The sequence below is a fragment of the Felis catus genome, chromosome A1 (genome assembly GCF_018350175.1).
Source record: "Felis catus isolate Fca126 chromosome A1, F.catus_Fca126_mat1.0, whole genome shotgun sequence".
Classification (NCBI taxonomy): Eukaryota; Metazoa; Chordata; class Mammalia; order Carnivora; family Felidae; genus Felis; species Felis catus.
The window spans coordinates 125583126-125595595 of record NC_058368.1 but is presented as its reverse complement, the minus strand read 5'-3'; positions in this window follow the sequence as shown (position 1 = coordinate 125595595).

Sequence of the window (12470 nt, the reverse complement as noted above, 5' to 3'; positions counted from 1 at the left end):
TGCTAATCCGCTGTTCAATTAAATATTGTTCCTAGTCTCATGAATTCCTAAAATTAACTTTTTTATACCTAAAACTTTATGAAGACACAACTACCAAGCAATTAAAAGCCTGTGAAAAGGGGAAATACATTAATTTTGCACTTCTAAGGTAAATAAGTGAAAGAAAATTTTTATCATTGTCCCTGTGTTTCTGTCTGTGGGTTTTGAAGGCTTTAATAACTTTTTTTTTTGCAGACACATTGATTTTCTTTTTCATTATTCTTAGTTTATTGTTAATTATTGCTTAGTACATGCTTAGGATTTTTGAAGGCTTATAGACAAATTGCATTATAGATTTTTCACATTTTTATCTATAATTACATATTAGGTTATAAAACAGATGTTTTTAGAGCTTTTGTTACTTCTTTGAAAAGTGTCTATTTTTGGTCAAGCATCAAAAATAAATATAGACTCCATGTTTGAGGCAAGCTGGTAATTTACCCTTAAAAATAATTTGAAAATAAGACATTCAGAATAAAATTTTTTGTATATACTAATAAATTAGAAACAGTTGTTACTGCCTTCATTATATAAGTGTAATTTGGATAGATTGAACATTAATTTCTACAGCCTAAGAGTGAACTCAGTTTATCTTCAAAAGACTTAGCATGGAGCCAGAAATTATGGTGACAGATTTGACAGTGTAAATATTGTCCCCTAGTAGATACCTTAAGGAACCATTGGGATTAGCTCTCAAGGAGTAGGTTATTTTCTTATGGAAAATTCCATATATTTGGAAATTTTGAAATTCATTTAGAGCACTTAAGTCTAAGATTATGCCTGAGTTATACTGTGGTCTTGACGATGTGTTTATGAAGTGCATGCAGCCAACTGGAGGAATATGAAGAAGAAGAAATAGATTAGAAATGAAATTCCATATCTTCATTTTGGCTTTTATATTTCTGAAATTGCATAAAGCCTTCTGGGAGAGAGCCCTTTTCATACCTGCTCCATGTCTCTGCTTGTTCCTTCACTTTCTCTTTGCATTAACATTTTTTAGAGATAATCAAGCAGTGAGAGCAATGTAATGCCACCTTTATTTCTTAAATGTTTCTCAGAATGAAAACTGCAGCATACAGGCAATGTAAGCATAACATGGTGTCCTAGCCATCATTCCCAAGGCTTTAAAAATCTTGATGGAAGTGATAGAAAAGGAAATAATTATCATTTCAAAGCTGCACAGAGTGCGAGTCTTAAAAGAGTTAGAAACGTGACTACTCTTTTGAGGCAAACTTCTTTATTTGTTCAGAGATAACTAACTAAATAGACTCTTTAAATACAAACACAAAAGCAAGTTCCTACTTGGAGAAAAGTGAGAAGAAACTATTAATCTGATTGCAAGCGTTTTAGTGACAGAATTTTTTTTTTGTACAGTTGAATCAAGGATATTATTTCTGTGGGCTTTTGTTTCTAAGAAAAAATGCTCCTTTTCTAAGTATTGCTTTAGATATTGCTCTGTGGGTATAATATTACTTGTTCTAGCGAAGGGGGTATAGGTATATACGTATCTTATTTGCATGCTGACAAGAGCCCAAAAGCTGACATAAAATAGACAGCAGGAGAGCTGTGAGAATGATCACACAAAGTAACGGATTAAATTAGGCCTAAACTTCCTTATAGCTGGACTTCTCACACAGCTGTTCAGAAGGCAGCCCAGGTGGAAGCTGCCAGTCTCCTTAAAAGCAAGGCCTGGGGCTGGCACATCACCTCTGCAGTTCTCTATATTGATCAAGGCATTAAAGACCAGACCAAATTGAAAGGAGCGGAGGAATATTCTCCATCTTTCAGTGTGGGATTAACATGAATTTTCAGGAAGAAAAGGCATTAATGACACCATCTTAGAGACAGCTACTGCAATCTTAAGTGAATGACCACAAGACTAAATAACTCAGGCTGTGAGAAATGAGGTGATTTTGTGCAACTGAATTTTGATGATATTGGTTTTGCGCATTACATGGTGAGGTTACGGTGGGATGGAAGTGAGGTTATCTCAAAAAAGTGAAGGTATTTCCATCATAAATCAGAGAAGGCTGATCCTGAGACAGAAAACTGAGATGAGCTTTAGACTGGGGCTAAGGGGGGGGGACCTTTTCTTTTTCCTTTTCTTTTCTTTCTTTTTTCCTTTTGTGTGTGTGTGTGTGTGTGAGTGATATGACTGTTTTGATTCTGGACTATAATGGGGGTGCTTAAATTCACTCCAAACAGCTGGAATTAGGTTGGGACCTGAGATGTGGTGTTAGGTAAAGGAGCTGGTTCTGTAGGGGAATCCATGAGAAGGGCCTACGCCAGGACTGCTCCAAGGGGCTAGCTTTCGTGTACCAAAAACATAAATGGCATTTCCTTGGAATTGTGTGATGTAGGGCACGTGGCTCCTGAAATTAGCCACAGCTGGTAGTGGTTGTGAATTATTCTCTCTTTTATAGTATCTTCTGACACTGGTAGCAGTCATATCTGCAGAGTGCTCACTTCCTAGGACAGACATCAGGCTGGAGAATGGCGTCATCCAGGCCCAGCAGATGGCAATAGGAAGCAGCAGATGAGTAACAAAAAGAGCTCATTCTCAGACCCCCAGGAGATACATTCCAGGGATCTTTAAGGAGTATTTAAGGAAGAACTCCCATCTATCCACAAAAGCACTAGGACGCTTGCTGGTAAAACAGGTGGCATATAGACGACTTCATAATATAACGTGTATTAGTTTCCAGTGGCTGCTGTAAAAAACTACCATAAACTAGGTGGCTTACAACAATATAAGTTAATTCTCTCACAGTTCTAGAGGCCAGAAGTCTAAAATAAATGTGCCCTACACCTAGAACTGGCAAAAGCCCCATGGATAAAAGCGGCTGCAGAACATTCATTCAATCTCCCTTTGTCCTAAGATTTTGTCCCCTTAAATACTGATTGCCTCAGAAGGTCGTCAATGCCTTTAAACATTTTTTAATGTGCTTTTCTAAACCCCTTAACCCTTGTTGAGAGCACTGGTCTGTTGCAAGCACTCCATCATACCTGGAAGGAGAAGATGACGGTATTTGAACAATACACAGAAGAGGAAATCTACCAGCTCAAGTAGCAAAAGCACCAGGTGTACAGTCTCACAGATAATCAGAGAACTGAAGATTCATACTATAAAATACCACATTACACCAAGTTAGAAACTAAACTTAGTGTTTAGTGGCAGGGAAGTTATGTCAAATCAGGAACTCTCGTGCCTTGCTGGAAAGAGTATAAACAGCTATAGCCATTCTGGAAAGTGACCTGGCTTATTCATAGTGGGACTGTGAATGCCTTGTGACCCATTGATTCCATTTCTTGTACAGGTGTGTTGTCATGGAATGGTTTGTGGTAGGGAATTGGAGGCATTTCAGGTGACACCACTAGGTCACTGGATAAGTAAAGGTGATAGACATACACTATCACGTGCTATGAGTCAGGGAGAAGTAATGAACTAGACATAAATACGGCCAACTGGATACACATCAAAAACACAAAAATAGAACAAAATGTATAGCCTAAAGCCAAATCACACACACAGACACATATGCAACCGTCATGACACTACATATTTTAGAAGAACATAGACATACTTAAAAATACAAACATATTAGAAACAGGCGTCTATGGAAGTGGTTATCAGGAAGGAAGGTAGGGGTACAAGTAAAAGAAAATAAGAAGAAAACACTTTTGTAACCCTTACTATGCACCTGGCACTGTTCGAAGAGCTTTACATTGACTTATTCTTTCAACAGCACTGGGATGCAAATGCTATTACCATCCTGATTTTACAGTTAAGGAAACTGAGTGGTTGAGTAACTGGTAAGTGATCAAGCCAAGACTGAAATGAAACCTAGCAAATCTGGAATGAGAGTTTGTGTGCTGCCTCTCCTGGGGCTTCAGATCCACAGCAATACTAATGCTGAGGAGTATGACTAGCTCAACATTCTGCCCCAGAAGTCTCAAAGTGAATCAACCAACTACTCTGTGTATTATTAAATGAGAAGAACTGGGTAAGGATGACTGCACTGAAGGCTTCAATTTCTATCAGAAGGTCACTTTCATGAAAAATGTTTTCCTCATTGCCCTCTAGCATGGAGTTCAAACCATTTTAATTGTGTAGTCGATGATATTTGAACAGTGCTTAGAATCTCAACAGAAACATACAGTTTTATGTTGTGTGCTCCTTTTATTTTAGAAACAAAGCTATGATCTTTTGGCTGTGTCAAGCCTTATACATGAGCCCCACCGTCCCCCTGGAAAGTGGACATCAAGAACAAAAATGAAAGACACTTTGGAATGTGGAAGGAAATATTAGGGAACTGAAGGTAGAGAGGAATCCAGATAACTGGGCATCAGGTGAGTTCAATACCAACAATTTGTATCTGAGGAGAAGTCCTAAAATGCTTCTTAAGACAGAAGGTTAAAAAGAGATGTAATGAAAATAATTCTGTAGTCCCCAGCTTGAGGACACTGAAATCAGTACATGAACTGGCAGGCAAGGTGAGAAAGGAGGAGACAGTCACCAGTAAGGCTGCTTAGAAGAAGGTGCCTGTTAATTAATAAAAGCTGTGTTTTTAGAAATGAATGCCAACAAAAGATCTGGGAACGAGGGAGGGAGGAAGGGGGACAGCATGAAAAGGAAAGAGAGGGAAAGGAAGGAAGGAGGGGGAGGGGAAGGAGAGGGAATGGGGGGAAGCAGAGGGGAGACGGAGAAAAAGGAGGGCAAGCTAAGATGAAGAGCAAAGGGAACAAATCATCCATTCAGTTTCATAAAAATAAACACACCCTTTACAAAGTAGCTGAAAATCTTTTCAAGTCTAGTCCCTGGAGAAATCCTACTAAATTGAAAATCAGTTGCATATACTCTCCCCACACCCCATCTCCAAACACACAAACACCTCTTTTCTCCACTGTATTAAGAGCCAGAGTTTACGTGCAGGTTGAACAAAAATGGCACCAGATGTCTTCCCCGTTTTATTTATATGTGGGTACCTCACCATGTGTGATGTGTGGGCCAATTTCTCATTTGCTTTCAGATCAAGAGCCTGTCTGTCCCTTCTTAGGCTTTATATCACAGGGGCTTGCCAACTATAGCTTCCATAGCCCTTTGCCTACTAGCTTTTGGTTAGTTTTGCCAAGGAATAGTTTAGCCAAGTTTAGTGGGGAATGAGCAGTTCAGAAGAGAAAGAAGCCAGGGTATTTCTTCCACTTCCCTCACTGAAGACAGTGTCTCCAGTGGTGCCTATGCCTCTCTTCCATGACCTCAGCTCCTGCCAAACACACATCCTCCAAGTTTTCAGCTCCAGCCTGGTGGCTGGGCTCTGGTAGCACTATCTCCTCCTGTTGTCCCTCCACCCTAGAGATGCTAGCAGCATCTTTAGCAGTTCACCTCTCAGTTACGCTACCTTCCCTTGTTTTCTGCTCCTGCAGCATCTCTATATCCAGGTCTCCATACTCAGTAGAGTTTCCTCTACTGAACTATCTGGGTTTTTCTGCCTGGACCCTGTTTGAAACTCTTGCCAAGCATGTTCATACAGTATAGGATAGTACACAACCCACCCCTCCTGTTTTCTGTTCTCTTGGGTGACTGGCAGAAGAATATGCACTTCCACCCTAAGTTATCTACATCCTAACCCCAGAAACCTGCAAATGTGTTCTCCTACATGGTAAAAGGAATTCCCCAGATGTGATAAAGTTAAATGTCTTGAGATGGGAAGACTATCCTGGATTGTCTAGGTGGACCCAATGTAATCACAAAGCTTTTATAAGGGACAAAGGGAAATAGAAGGTCAGAGTCAGAAAAGATATGACCTCTGCGGAAGCAGAGGTTGAAGTGATACAGTTGTTGGAGAAGGCCAGAGGCCAATGAATGCAGATAGTCTCTAGATGGAAAGAAAAGCCAAGAGCATTCAAGCCCTTCTGATACCTTGGTTTTAGCCCATGAAACCCATTTTGGATTCATGACCTCTAAAACTAAAAGATAATAAACTTGCATTATTTAAAGCCACTAAGTTTGTTCTAGTTTGTTACAGCAACAGGAAGTTAATACATGCTGCAAGTATCACCCACCCCAGGGACCAGAGAACACTAAAAGAAACTATGGACACTCCTGGAAGAATCACAAGATCACTGGTTCATGAGAGAGCAAAAGTGATAACCCCTTCCCTGAAGGCCAGCCAGACTTACACCAGGTATCACTGGGCACAAATAGGGAGGTCTTAATACAAAGTAGAGACTGGCAGGAATTCATCCAAAACCTATTTGGCAAGTAAAACACCTGATCTTTCAATAATGGTATGTAAAAATATTATAAAAGCTACTGTTTATCACATTTCAGTGTCCTCTCAATAAGAACACAAGCAAAATTTTCTGAGTTCAGTATCAGAAATAATTGTTTCACCTATATGACTAGCTTGATTTTGCTTAATGGATTCTGTAAAACTTGTTCATGCCATCTTTCCCATTTCAGTTGGCTGTTAGAAGATTTAAAGCCCAAATTGTGGCCCACCTGTAACCACAGCATAGGACTTTGTGATATTCCTTCTGTGAACTAACCTCGCTTCTGACTCCATTGTGTTACTGTATCTTATTTACCCTTCACTTGACTTTCTTATTTCAAATTTATTTGCAGTGTATCACATACACTACAAAAATACAATTAGGACCCTTTGAAGTACACCAGTCAGAAAAAGGGGGAAAGACTTCTCCAGCATAACCCTATAAGGCCTCCTTAAGCAATCTGGTCAATACTACAGACAGGCAGCAAAGAACTGCTGGTGAATATGGGTTTAAAGTTGAAGACACTAGAAAATCCCAGGTTAGGGATAAGGCACTCACAGCAAATGAATGAATGTACTCAATGGTTCTTACCATTTACCATATTAGCCTAAGTATTTTTTTCATTTGTTTACAGAAAAAGAAAAAGAAAGGAACAGACACATATTTCAGGACATATCAGGATTGCACATAAAACAGACCCGAGAATGTTCCTTTGGACTCCCCCATATCATTTCCCATCTTAAATGAAATTTTGCAGGAACACTTTTATATCTGGATAAAAATAGCCAAGGCCCAAGCAGCTGCTATTCATAATGATTATTTGAAGATTTATAATATGCAGGGTATAATCACTACCCGAATTAACACTATAGAGGAAAGGCATCAGGTAACTGATCTTCAGACCAAAATATCCTGACAGCAGGGAACATAATTGCTTATTTATACAAATGGTCTGTGCACTCAGGCATTCTATGTAAATAGATCATTATAGCCAATTCCAAGACATTATAATCCATTAAGTAAATTAGACATGCTTTACAAGTCCTAATGATACAGTCCCAGGACCAAATATCTCCAGAAACATTTATCCAATTCATGTCTCAGACTGGCCTAACTTTAAGTGAGGGTATTCCACTGAGTAAGCTATCAAGTGGTTCTATTTTGAGAAAAGGCAGGCGCAGAATCTCAGGGTTCAGGGAGTTGATGCCTTTTTTGTGCTGCTGAGCAATAAATGATTATTCAGAACCAACCCCTAAGTTTAAAGTCGCTAAATTATGGGGTGCCTGGGTGGCTCAGTCGGTTAAGCGTCCGACTTCGGCTCAGGTCACGGTCGCGGTATGTGAGTTCGAGCCCCGCGTCGGGCTCTGTGCTGACTGCTCGGAGCCTGGAGCCTGTTTCAGATTCTGTGTCTCCCTCTCTCTCTGACCCTCTCCCGTTCATGCTCTGTCTCTCTCTGTCTCAAAAATAAATAAATTTAAAAAAAAATAAAGTCGCTAAATTATGACATTTTTAATAACCACAAAACCAGGCTATTCTCATTATTTATTATGTATAGCTAATGATTTTCTTCTGAAAAGCTGGAGTAAGCTTCATCTTCCTTGCTACCATGACTTTTGATTGCCTAAGATTATGAATTCCCGGGTCTTTTCCCAGAACGGTTCCACCCCCTCCCCCCATCACCTCTTGCCTGGATTATTCTGGTAGTCTTTTATTGAGCTCCTTGCTGCTGGTGTCCCTTCTCCTACTCTTCTAATGCTTGGCAGCAGATGAGTCTTCCTTAAGCAAACCTAGCAAGTATACTTTGCCTTTCCACATATGCTGATACATATTTTCTTGTTTAATTATTAGAGCAATCTGAGAAAAACTAAATCATTTCCCTGACTAAATCGATTCAGTGATTCCTCCTTGCCCTCCACCCAGAGGTTCTGAGTTTCAGTTTGCCCAACTTACAGCCATTGTTGCAATACAAATGTTAAGAGTGTCCCCTTGTAACTCTCAAAAGTGTCCCAGGTTTGGAGAGTAATATTATTGTTCAAATACAAAGTGAAGTTGAAACTCTGGCTGATGGTTCATACCACTCTTGCACAGAAATTGCTCCAGACATAATGTGTTAAACGTAAGTCTGCGACCCCAGCAAATCCAAGGGGCCAACTAAACACTCTGCGGCCATTCACCCTAGACAGTTATGACACAGAGAACACTGCCCTTTAAGATCATGGAGCCTACAGGCTGGAAGCCACCTTCCAATTCAAACAATTCTGCCATTTCAGCAAAGAGCAAAGGAAAGCACAACTAGCTGATGATGGAACCAGATACAGGCATTTGTGCCTTCTAACCCTTGACCCAGGGTGTTTTCATTCTGCAAACAATGAATATAATCAGGAAGTTGCAAATCTGAGAAAGACTTTTTTTCACCCATATTAGGAATAAATTTGTATTGAGCTGTTTACATTCTTCTGTGCCTGCAGTCATGGCAGCATCTAAGAGGACTCTCTGGGGTGAGGGGTGCAATATGTTCTTGTGAAGTAGTAAAGCTAAATGACTCAGAGAGAAATCACACTCACAACCTCAAGTTCATTGACACCACCTGTGCAGTAAAGAAAGAAAACCTAAGTGCATTTTTAATTAAAACTGGGACCTCATACCAAACTGCCCAAACAAAATTATAAATAAGTCTCCAAATTCTTTTGTGCACTTCTTTTTTCCCTAGCCTCTGAGCAGGATCTCAGCTCCTTGCCTTTCCTTTGTTTTCTGGTCTTCTTTCTTCCCTTGCATCTCTCCACTATGAGTAGAAGAACCAGGTACCAAGCCTGAGCCTCCCATCATTCCTTTGCTGCTGCTGCTAGGGCCACAATGCCTGGAAGAGTAGTAACAAACAATAAGGCACCAGAGCCAAGTTACCTTATAGTGTATTTCCTCTTTCTGCTTTGAATTGTTGCACTCCAGCAGCTTCAAAGGAGTTTTAGGAAAGGATTACAAGTATGAGGTAGGCAGGGGGTAGTGGGGAAAGGGGAGTTGTTGTTTCAAGCCCAGAAGTTTAAGGGGCACCTGGGTGGCTCACTTGGTTAAATCTCTGACTCTTGGTTTTGGCTCATGCCATGATCTCATGGTTCCTGAGATAGAGCCCCATGTCCAGCTCCGTGGTGACAGTGCGGAGCCTGCTTGGGATTCTCTCTCTCTCTCCCTCTCTTTGCCTCTCCCCCCCTCTCAAAACATATAAATAAACTTAAAAAAATACATGACTAGCCAAAGTAATGTTGAAAAAGTTGGAGGCATCACAATTCTGGACTTCAAGCTGTATTACAAAGCTGTAATCATCAAGACAGTATGGTACTGGCACAAGAACAGACACTCAGATCAGTGGAACAGAATAGAGAACCCAGAAATGGACCCAAAAATGTGTGGCCAACTAATCTTTGACAAAGCAGAAAAGAATATCCAATGGAATAAAGACAATCTCTTTAGCAAACAGTTCTGGGAAAACTGGGCAGCCACATGCAGAGAAATGAACCTGGACCACTTTCTTACACCATACACAAAAATAAATTCAAAATGGATGAAAGACCTAAATGTAAGACAGGAAGCCATCAAAATCCTCAAGGATAAAGCAGGCAAAAACCCCTTTGACCTCGGCCACAGCAACTTCTTACTCAACACATCACTGGAGGCAAGGGAAAGAAAAGCAAAAATGAACAATTGGGACCTCATCAAAATAAAAAGCTTCTGCACAGCGAAGGAAACAATCAGCAAAACTAAAAGGAAACCGAGGGAATGGGAGAAGATATTTGCAAATGAAATGTCAGATAAAGGGCTAGTATCCAATATCTATAAAAAATTTATCAAACTCAACACCCAAAAAATAATCCAGTGAAGAAATGGGCAAAGTACATGAATAGACACTTTTCCAAAGAAGACATCCAGATGGCCAATAGACACATGAAAAGATTCTCAACATCACTTATCATCAGGGAAATACAAATCAAAACCACAATGAGATACCACCTCACACCTGTCAGAATGGCTAAAATTAACAACTTAGGAAACAACAGATGTTGGTGAGGATGTGGAGAAACAGGTAGCCTTTTGCACTGCTGGTGGGAATGCAAATGAGTGCAATTACTCTGGAAAACAGTATGGGGATTTCTCAAAAAATTAAAACTAGAACTACCCTATGACCCAGCAATTGCAATACTATGTATTTATCCAAAGTATACAAAAATGCTGATTCAAAGGGTACGTGCACCCCAATGTTTATAGCAGCACTATCAACAACAGCCAAATTATGGAAAGAGCCCATATGTCCATCAACTGATGAATGGATAAAGAAGATGTCGTGTGTATGTATACACACACACACACACACACACACACACACACATACACACTGGAATATTACTCGGTGATCAGAAAGAACTAAATCTTGCCATTTGCAACAATATGGATGGAACTAGAATGTATTATGCTAAGTGAAATAAGTCCATCTGAGAAAGACAAATATATGATTTCACTCATATATTTGAGTGAATTTAAAAAGCAAAACAGGTGAACATACAGGAAGGGAAGCAAAAATAAGATAAAAACAGAGAGGGATACAAACCATAAGAGACTTTTATATACAGAGAAAAAAACTGAGGGCTGCTGGAGGGATGTTGGATGCGTTGAGGGCATTTGTTGTGATGAGCACAGGGTGTTAAATGTAAGTGATAAATCGCTAAATTCTACTCCTGAAATCATTATTACAATATATGTCATCTAAGTTGGATTAAATTTAATTTTTTATTAAAAAATAGATACATAAATAATAAATACTTCACAGCTTTGAAAAAATTTTTAAAATGAAGGGCAGAGAGTTTTAGTTTCATAAAATGAAATTTTTCTAGAGATCTATGCACTACAATGTGCATAGAGGTAACCCTATTGTACTATACACTTTAAAAAGGTTAATATGGTAAATTTTCTGTCACATGTTTTACTAAAAAAAAAAAAAAAAACATGAGGTAGGTGTGATGGTCAGTTTTATGTGTCAACTTGGCTATAGTGTCCAGTTGTTCAATCAGACAATAAGCCAGGTGTTGCTGTGAAAGCATTTTTTAGATGTGACTAAATCTACCATTAGTTGACTCTCAGGGAGATTATCCAAAATAGTTTGGGGAATGATTCAGTCATCTAAAAGGCCTTAAAAGCAGAGGAAGAAGGAAGTCTGCCTGTGGACAGCCACTTAACCTCCTGTGCAAGAATCCCAGCCTGCTCTTCCTGAGGCACAGTCATATGGATTTCAAACAACCCATAGATTTTGAACTTGTCTTACCTGTCCCCACAATCCTATAAGCCAATGCCTTGCAATAAATCTCTTAATCTCTAACTCCCACCACTGTTTCTTTAGTTTAAGCCTGAATGACATAGTGGAGCAGGAGACTCTTGGCTTTTTTCCCTTTTGTTATAGAATTATATATCAGGAGAGGAGGCCATAGATTTCCAAGTGACATATATTTCAGTTGTATCCAGGTCTACGCCTTCCAGTAGGCAGTTAGATCCCAGTGGAAATAGTCCCCTTCCTGGGAATTATCCCCCTCCTTCTTTTCTACCCCAACCCCAAGTCTTTGACACTTACCCATCACAGCTATATATACATAAGACTTCCCGAAGGATAGGCCACTGATTCTCAATCCTGGCTTCACTTTGGAATGCCCTGGGGTAAGCTTTAACAATACTGAGACCTGGCCCCACACCAGACCATATGATCCTGAATCCTGGGGATAGAGCCTGGGCATGATTTTTTTTTTTTTAGTTCCCAGATGACCATGGTGAGCCAAGGTTGACAGGTCCTGGATTTGACTGGCCAGTTTTAATTATAAGTTCAGTGTCAGCTTAAATCACTCTGCTACAGATAATCTAGGTAAGATTGAAATACCATTTACCGCTTGTAGAAAGTCCAATGTCCTTGCCAAGGTTTCTTTACATTTACATTGTAGGGTTACCAGATTCAGCAAGTAACTATATAGGATACCGAGTTCAATAGCAGAATTTTTAATTTATTGAAAAGGGCAGAATACAAGACATTTAGGGCATCCTGACAAAGTCAATACATGCTTCAGGACAAAATTGTGAAATACAACAGCTTGTTCTATATACAGAATGCCTGGCAATCCTATGACCCA